This window comes from Patagioenas fasciata, chromosome W (genome assembly GCF_037038585.1).
Source record: "Patagioenas fasciata isolate bPatFas1 chromosome W, bPatFas1.hap1, whole genome shotgun sequence".
In the NCBI taxonomy this organism is placed as follows: Eukaryota; Metazoa; Chordata; class Aves; order Columbiformes; family Columbidae; genus Patagioenas; species Patagioenas fasciata.
In genome coordinates this window covers 44,091,593-44,098,539 of record NC_092559.1, presented here as the reverse complement: position 1 = coordinate 44,098,539, position 6,947 = coordinate 44,091,593, and the positions used below count along the sequence as shown (strand labels likewise).

Below are 6,947 nucleotides of genomic sequence, written 5' to 3'. Positions count from 1 at the left end.
CCTTGGTTGCAGCAAGCATGAAATGGTGGACTTCAGGATCTTGTGTGGCAGGAACAGAATAGCAAGCAGAATTGCAACCCTGGACTTCAGCAGAGCAAACTTTGGCCTTTTCAAGCAATTGCTAGGGGAAATCCCATGGGCAAGGCTGCTTGAAGGTGAAGGGGCCCAAGACAATTGGTTAGCGTTCAGGGATTGCTTCTACCAAGCTCAAGATCAGAGCATCCCAACATGTAGGAAGTCAAGGAAGGGAGCCAGGAGACCTGCTTGGTTAAACAGGGAACTGCTGGGTAAGCTCAAGTGGAAGAGAAGAGTTTACAGATCATGGAAGGAGGGGCTGGCCACTTGGGAATAATATAAGGCTGTTGTCAGAGGGTGTAGGGAGGCAACTAGGAAAGCTAAGGCCTCCTTAGAATTAAACCTGGTGAGAGGGGTCAAGGACAACAGGAAGAGCTTTTTCAAATACGTGGCAGATCAAACTAACACCAGAGGCAATGTAGGCCCACTGATGAATGAGGTGGGTGCCCTAGTGACGGAAGATACAGAGAAGGCAGAGTTACTGAATGTCTTCTTTGTCTCTGTCTACTCTGCTGGAGGCTGTCCTGAGGAGCCCTGTACCCCTGAGACCCCAGAGGAAGTCAGGACAATGGTGGAGTCTTTCTGGCTTGATGAGGACTTGGTTAGGGACCAATTAAGAAATCTGGGCATCCATAAATCCATGGGTCCGGATAGGATGCACCTGCGGGTGCTGAGGGAGCTGGCTGAGGTCATTACTAGGCCACTCTCCATCATCTTTGCTGTTGCGGTTCACTCTGCAACATAAGTGTCCTGGTTCAGGAATGGCACGGCAACCACCCTCAGGTCGCTCGGTCCATCAGCTCGCAGACACCAATGTGGTGGACGGCAAATGGCGTTTATTGGTAGGTAATAAAGCAATATATACCTTGAGTTTTACAACGTCACATCCGTCTGCTTAGATAACACACGAAACACTACACCTATCAGGGGAGGGGCCACTATCTTCCCGTACAGCGCGAGATCTTCCGAACGCAAGACCCTAACTACCAACACTTTGCTAGGTCTTGGGTAACAGGAGAGGTGCCTGAGGACTGGAGGAAAGCAAATGTCACTCCAGTCTTCAAAAAGGGCAAGAAGGAGGACTCGAGTAAGTATAGACCGGTCAGCCTCACCTCCATCCCTGGGAAAGTGATGGAAGAACTTATCCTCGGTGCCATCTCAAGGCATATCAAGGATGAGAGTGTCATTAGGGTCAGTCAACATGGCTTCATCAAGGGCAAGTCGTGCTTGACCAACCTCATAGCCTTTTATGAGGGCATAACAAGCTGGATAGATGATGGCAGAGCAGTGGATGTGGTCTACCTTGACTTCAGTAAAGTGTTTGACACAGTCTCCCACAGCATCCTTACAGCTAAACTGAGGGAGTGTGGTCTGGACAGCTGGGTAGTGAGGTGGACCATGAACTGGTTGAAGTGAAGAAGCCAGAGAGTTGTGATCAATGGGGCGAAGTCTAGTTGGAGGCCTGTATCTAGTGGAGTGCCTCAAGGGTCAATACTGGGGCCAGTATTATTCAGTGTATTCGTCAATGACTTGGATGAGGGAATAGAGGGCACTGTCAGCAAGTTTGCTGATGACACCAAGCTCGGAGGAGTGGCTGACATGCCAGAAGGCTGTGCTGCCATCCAGTGAGACCTGGACAGGCTGGAGAGTTGGGCGGGGAAAAATTTAATGAAATATAACAAGGGCAAGTGTAGAGTCTTGCATCTGGGTAGGAACAACCCCAGGTTCCAGTATAAGTTGGGGAATGACCTGTTGGAGAGCAGTGTAGGGGAAAGGGACCTGGGGGTCCCGGTAGAGGAGAAGCTTGGAGGAGACTGAGGGGTGACCTCATTAATGTTTACAAATATATAAAGGGTGAGTGTCAGGAGGATGGAGCCTGGCTCTTCTCGGTGACAACCAATGACAGGACAAGGGGCAATGGGTACAAACTAGAACACAGGAGGTTCCACTTAAATATGAGAAGAAACTTCTCAGTGAGAGTAACAGAACACCGGAGCAGGCTGCCCGGGGAGGTTGTGGAGTCTCCTTCTCTGGAGACATTCAAAACCCGCCTGGACGCTTTCTTGTGTAACCTCATCTAGGCGTTCCTGCTCCAGCAGGGGGATTGGACTAGATGATCTTTCGAGGTCCCTTCCAATCCCTAACATTCTGTGATTCTGACTTAAGGCAAAGTTTAATTGTATAGCAAAAAACACGTGGGGACCTGATTGGACTAAGATAGTTACACGCATTAACTGGCTAAACAGCATGCATGTATGGATTGTCCATGGGTTAGAAGGCTACTTCTATGTGAGAAAACCCATCTCCCTCCCTCGACAGCCAAGCAATAAAACATGCACACAGAACAAACAAATTTTGAAAGTTCAACACAACATTCGAGTTAACAACGTTATAACTCAAATGTGTAATGCACAAGTCAGATTCTCGGTGGCTGTCAGCTGCCCTGCTGAGTTTTTTTGGAGCAGCTGGTGACCATGTGGCTGGTGCTCCGGCAGAAATGGCATCTTTTGGGCTGCGGAGGAAGCTTGCATTCTTTTGTGTGGTGACCCCACTCACTGCAGTTGTAGCATTTGTCTTTTCTCTTGGGTTTTTTCTTACCGATGCAGTAAGTGCCACCCAGGCCAGTCACCCAAATGCCCTCTAAGCCTTTGGGTGACTCCATGAAGGTGAACTCCACAGTTTCACCATCCTTCAGGCTGCGGAAACCCTTCATGTGGAGCTTGCTCCAGTGCACAAAGACTTCAATGGGCGAGTCCAGGGTCACACTGCCCATGGTAGTAATGGTGAGGAAGCTGAAACCCAGACGAGTATTAAATCATTTGCAGGTGCCGGAGCCATGCGGGTGCTGGGACTCATTCTCAGGTTTAGGTGAGACTGCGACTAGGTCCTCACTTGCAAACAGCTGGTGAGAGAGAGCTGCCATGCTTTCTGCCTCTGCTGATTGCCACCATCATCCCCGAGTGCAGACAAGACAACATCAGAAGTACCACCCCTTTTATGGTGGTTGTGGTACACGTTGAGAGAGGTACATCATTGGAGTTGATTTCCATACTTAGGTAGGCCTTCCAAGTCCAAGGTCATTTATAGCTGGTGCGTTCACCACAATTGGCAATTTCTGGACCTACTGTGTCTGGGATTTCAATGCACTATTCAGTATCTCATTCAATAATAAACTCAGTATCATAAGAATCGCTCTCAATTGTAAGGGGTCCACCATTCTACGTAGGTACACCATATACTAACCTTCTTAGAAGTACAACTGCAATTATATGGGTCTGTCCCACTGTTAAAGGATAACCATTTGCAATGTGTTTTTGTTCCATAAATCAATCCAAGTAGAGTTTGTTGGGAGAACGAATCGGGTCCGGAAGGACCAAAACGTACTATTTTTATCAAGGTGGGTATAATCTAATTTCTTTGATAGAATTTCAGAAAGGTTTAGGTTAATCATTGCAAACCTAAAACTTTCTCCTGCAGAAGCAGGCAATGTAACACATATACCGAGCCAGGCTCTTCTCGGTGACAACCAATTATAAGACAAGGGGTAATGGGTTCAAACTGGAACACAAGAGGTTCCACTTACATTTGAGAATAAACTTCTTCTCAGTAAGGGTGACAGAACACTGGAACAGGCTGCCCAGGGGAGTTGTGGAGTCTCCTACTCTGGAGACATTCAAATCTCACCTGGACACCTTTCTGTGTAGCCTCATCTAGGTGTTCCTGCTCCGGCAGGGGGATTGGATTAGATGATCTTTCAAGGTCCCTTCCAGTCCCTAACATTCTGTGATTTGATTCTGAAGGTGAACAAACCCTTGCATTATTTCTTAGGCTAGGTTTCAGTTAGTTCCATTTTCAGGAGTTTGTTCAGCAATGCATCCATACAGTATATATCCACAAGTTGCTCCAGGCCATTTTCTCTGTTCTTTAATTTACCATAGGTGTTTCTTGTCTAATTCTATAAAGATTTAGGTCTCCAAAAGGACACTTCTAATAAAAATGCAACCAATCACAAAAATTAACATGCTTATAACAACTAAAAATTCTATAAACCCCATATAATATGGTGTCTTCAATCAGCCAATTACATATGCTTTGATGAAGCAGGAACTTTTGACAGGTGAAGATCTATTTCTTTTCTCTTCTTCCTGCAAGGAAAGAAAAAAGAATAACTCGGTCTGAAGGACCGGCTTTAGAAAAAGGGAGCAATCCACCTAGTATTTTTTTGTGTTCCCCGCCATGAGCCTCAGTGGCTACTCAGGTATACTTATTGAAATGGGTGTTTAGTACCAGGGGGACTTACCCCACCTTGGGGACTTCAACTAGGACAGATTGTCCGGGATAACTGAGAAGATTTGGGGGGGGGGGTAGTTTCTTTTACCCCAGGGAGATTTTAGGGCAAAAGCAGTAATCTGAGGACATCTGTTGATTCCCCAATGGTCTTTCAGATTTTTGCCTACTCTTGGACCACCCCAGCAGTAAAGTGGCTTCTGTTGTCTGATTCAATTGATTTGGGTTTCAGAAAGAAACTAAACTGCGATTTTAACTTTTCTACTGTGTTTTCCCCAGTTGCTTGTGATACTGCTCCAGCTAGAAGTAGTCTTGATACTATTTTTACCCCAACGAGCACATCAAAAGAGTGTATTGGGTTTGGCACTACCAGGTACACATTCATCACAATCTGATTGATGGCTCTCAAATCTTGTACCAACTGGTATTCTATTGAATGTGTCTTCTTTACTGGTGAAGTGAGAGTATTATATTCTTCCTTACCAGCTCAAAGTTCTGTTTATCGGTGTAGTGTGTGCTTTACCAGGTACTTCAGCTGCTCATCTTGCTTACTTTGCTGTTCTGACTGTAGCAAGTAGATCTGCACCTTCCAAGCATTTTCTTGTGGGATATGTAGCTGAAAAGAATTCTCAGAAAGCATTATTTGAGCTTGCAATTTACTTAACAAATCTCAAACTAAGAGAGAGATACAGGGCATTCTGGCATATACAGAAATTTTTGTTCTTGATTTGGCATTCTATTGGTTTCAAAACAGCCTTAACTTTTTCTTTCCCATGACCCAACAACTAGCATGGTGAACTTACTAAAAAGTCTCTTACAACTAGTTATCACAGAATAGGTCTATTAAAAATTTAAAATTGTGTTTTAATTTCCCAGCTTCATTGGAACCAGGGTTCTGCTGTGGATGCCTTTAAATTTGCTCCCAGTCTCCATTCAGTATCACAGCTCTCTAGCAGCAATACCACTGCAGTGGGGGTGGGGGAAGAAAGCCCCCCTTTTGCCACTTTAGCAGCAGGTAGTCAGCTTTTCTCCATTTTTTTTTTTTTTTCCCCCCCTCTTCTTCTCACTGCAGTTTACCAAGTGGGAGCTGCCGGCCCCTGGCAGACTCCTCGGTTACAATGAGCTGAGTTTATCTTGCAGTTTGACACAGGCCTGAAATTTATGTTCAACCTCAACAGCGTGGGCCTGGGTTCTTTTTTTTTCCTCCTTTTTTTTTTTTTTTTTATTTCATTCCTGAAACTATAAACTTTATATGCAATTCTAATTAGCTGAGCAACAGTTACATTCCTCAGCCTCTACTTTTTGCAGTTTCTTATAGATGTCAATAAACAGTGTATTAAGCATCAATTCATTACATTAATTTTTCTAGATCCAAATCAGACAGCAATACAGCACTATAAACCAGAATAACATAGCCCTTTGTTCTGCTAAGGATGGGGGGAGCGCTTCAAGGTTGTCACAGGATTTAAACCCTCTACAGTTTTTTATGTACTGATTTAGATCTTGGCATAGCCAATCGTGATCAGATACGTATTTTGGCCAGAATACCTTCTGCCCTATTATGGGTGAAATGAAGAAATAAACTTAACAGCAGAGTCAATTATACTGTGAAGCAGCATTCTTTTATTGACAGCACTGGGGAGCTCTGGGGATCATCCTCCATAAGCGCTCCAAAGACTGGATGCGATTTCATTGCTTATATTCACATAATTATTACATATACATTACATGAAATGGTGGAGTTCAGGATATTGTGTGGCAGGAGCAGGATAGCAAGCAGAATTGCAACCCTGGACTTCAGCAGGGCAATTTTTGGCCTTCTCAAACAATTGCTAGGGGAAATCCTATGGGCTAGGGTGCTTGAAGGTTAGTGTTCAGGGATTGCTTCTACCAGGCTCAAGATCAGAGCATCCCGCCATGTAGGAAGTCAAGGAAGGGAGCCAGGAGACCTGCTTGGTTAAACAGGGAACTGCTGGGTAAGCTCAAGTGGAAGAGAAGAGTTTACAGATCATGGAAGGAGGGGCTGGCCACTTGGGAATAATATAAGGCTGTTGTCAGAGGATGTAGGGAGGCAACTAGGAAAGCTAAGGTCTCCTTAGAATTAAACCTGGTGAGAGGGGTCAAGGACAACAGGAAGAGCTTTTTCAAATACGTGGCAGATCAAACTAACACCAGAGGCAATGTAGGCCCACTGATGAATGAGGTGGGTGCCCTAGTGACAGAAGATACAGAGGAGGCAGAGTTACTGAAATTTGAGAAGAAACTTCTCAGTAAGGATATCAGAACACTGGAACAGGCTGCCCAGGGAGGTTGTGGAGTCTCCTTCTCTGGAGACATTCAAAACCTGCCTGGACACCTTCTTGTGTAACCTCATCTAGGTGTTCCTGCTCCAACAGGGGGATTGGACTAGATGATCTTTTGAGATCCCTTCCAATCCCTAACATTCTGTGATTCTGTAATTTTATTAGAAGTAACTCAAACTATGTCGTTTTGCCAAAATTCAGTTAGCTGCTTTTTAGAGAAGTTCCTTTTTTCATAGATTTCCAGTAGCAGAGAAACAGGCATGGATTCCTTAAATTCTTCTA

The 6,947-nt window shown here is 44.9% G+C and overlaps 1 pseudogene; it reads right to left on the bottom strand.

Annotated features, from left to right (window-relative positions):
• Nucleotides 1-2,509: 2,509 nt before the first annotated feature.
• LOC136115738 (protein lin-28 homolog A pseudogene) lies at nt 2,510-2,998 on the bottom strand (annotated as a pseudogene).
• Between the last annotated feature and the right edge of the window lie 3,949 nt (nt 2,999-6,947).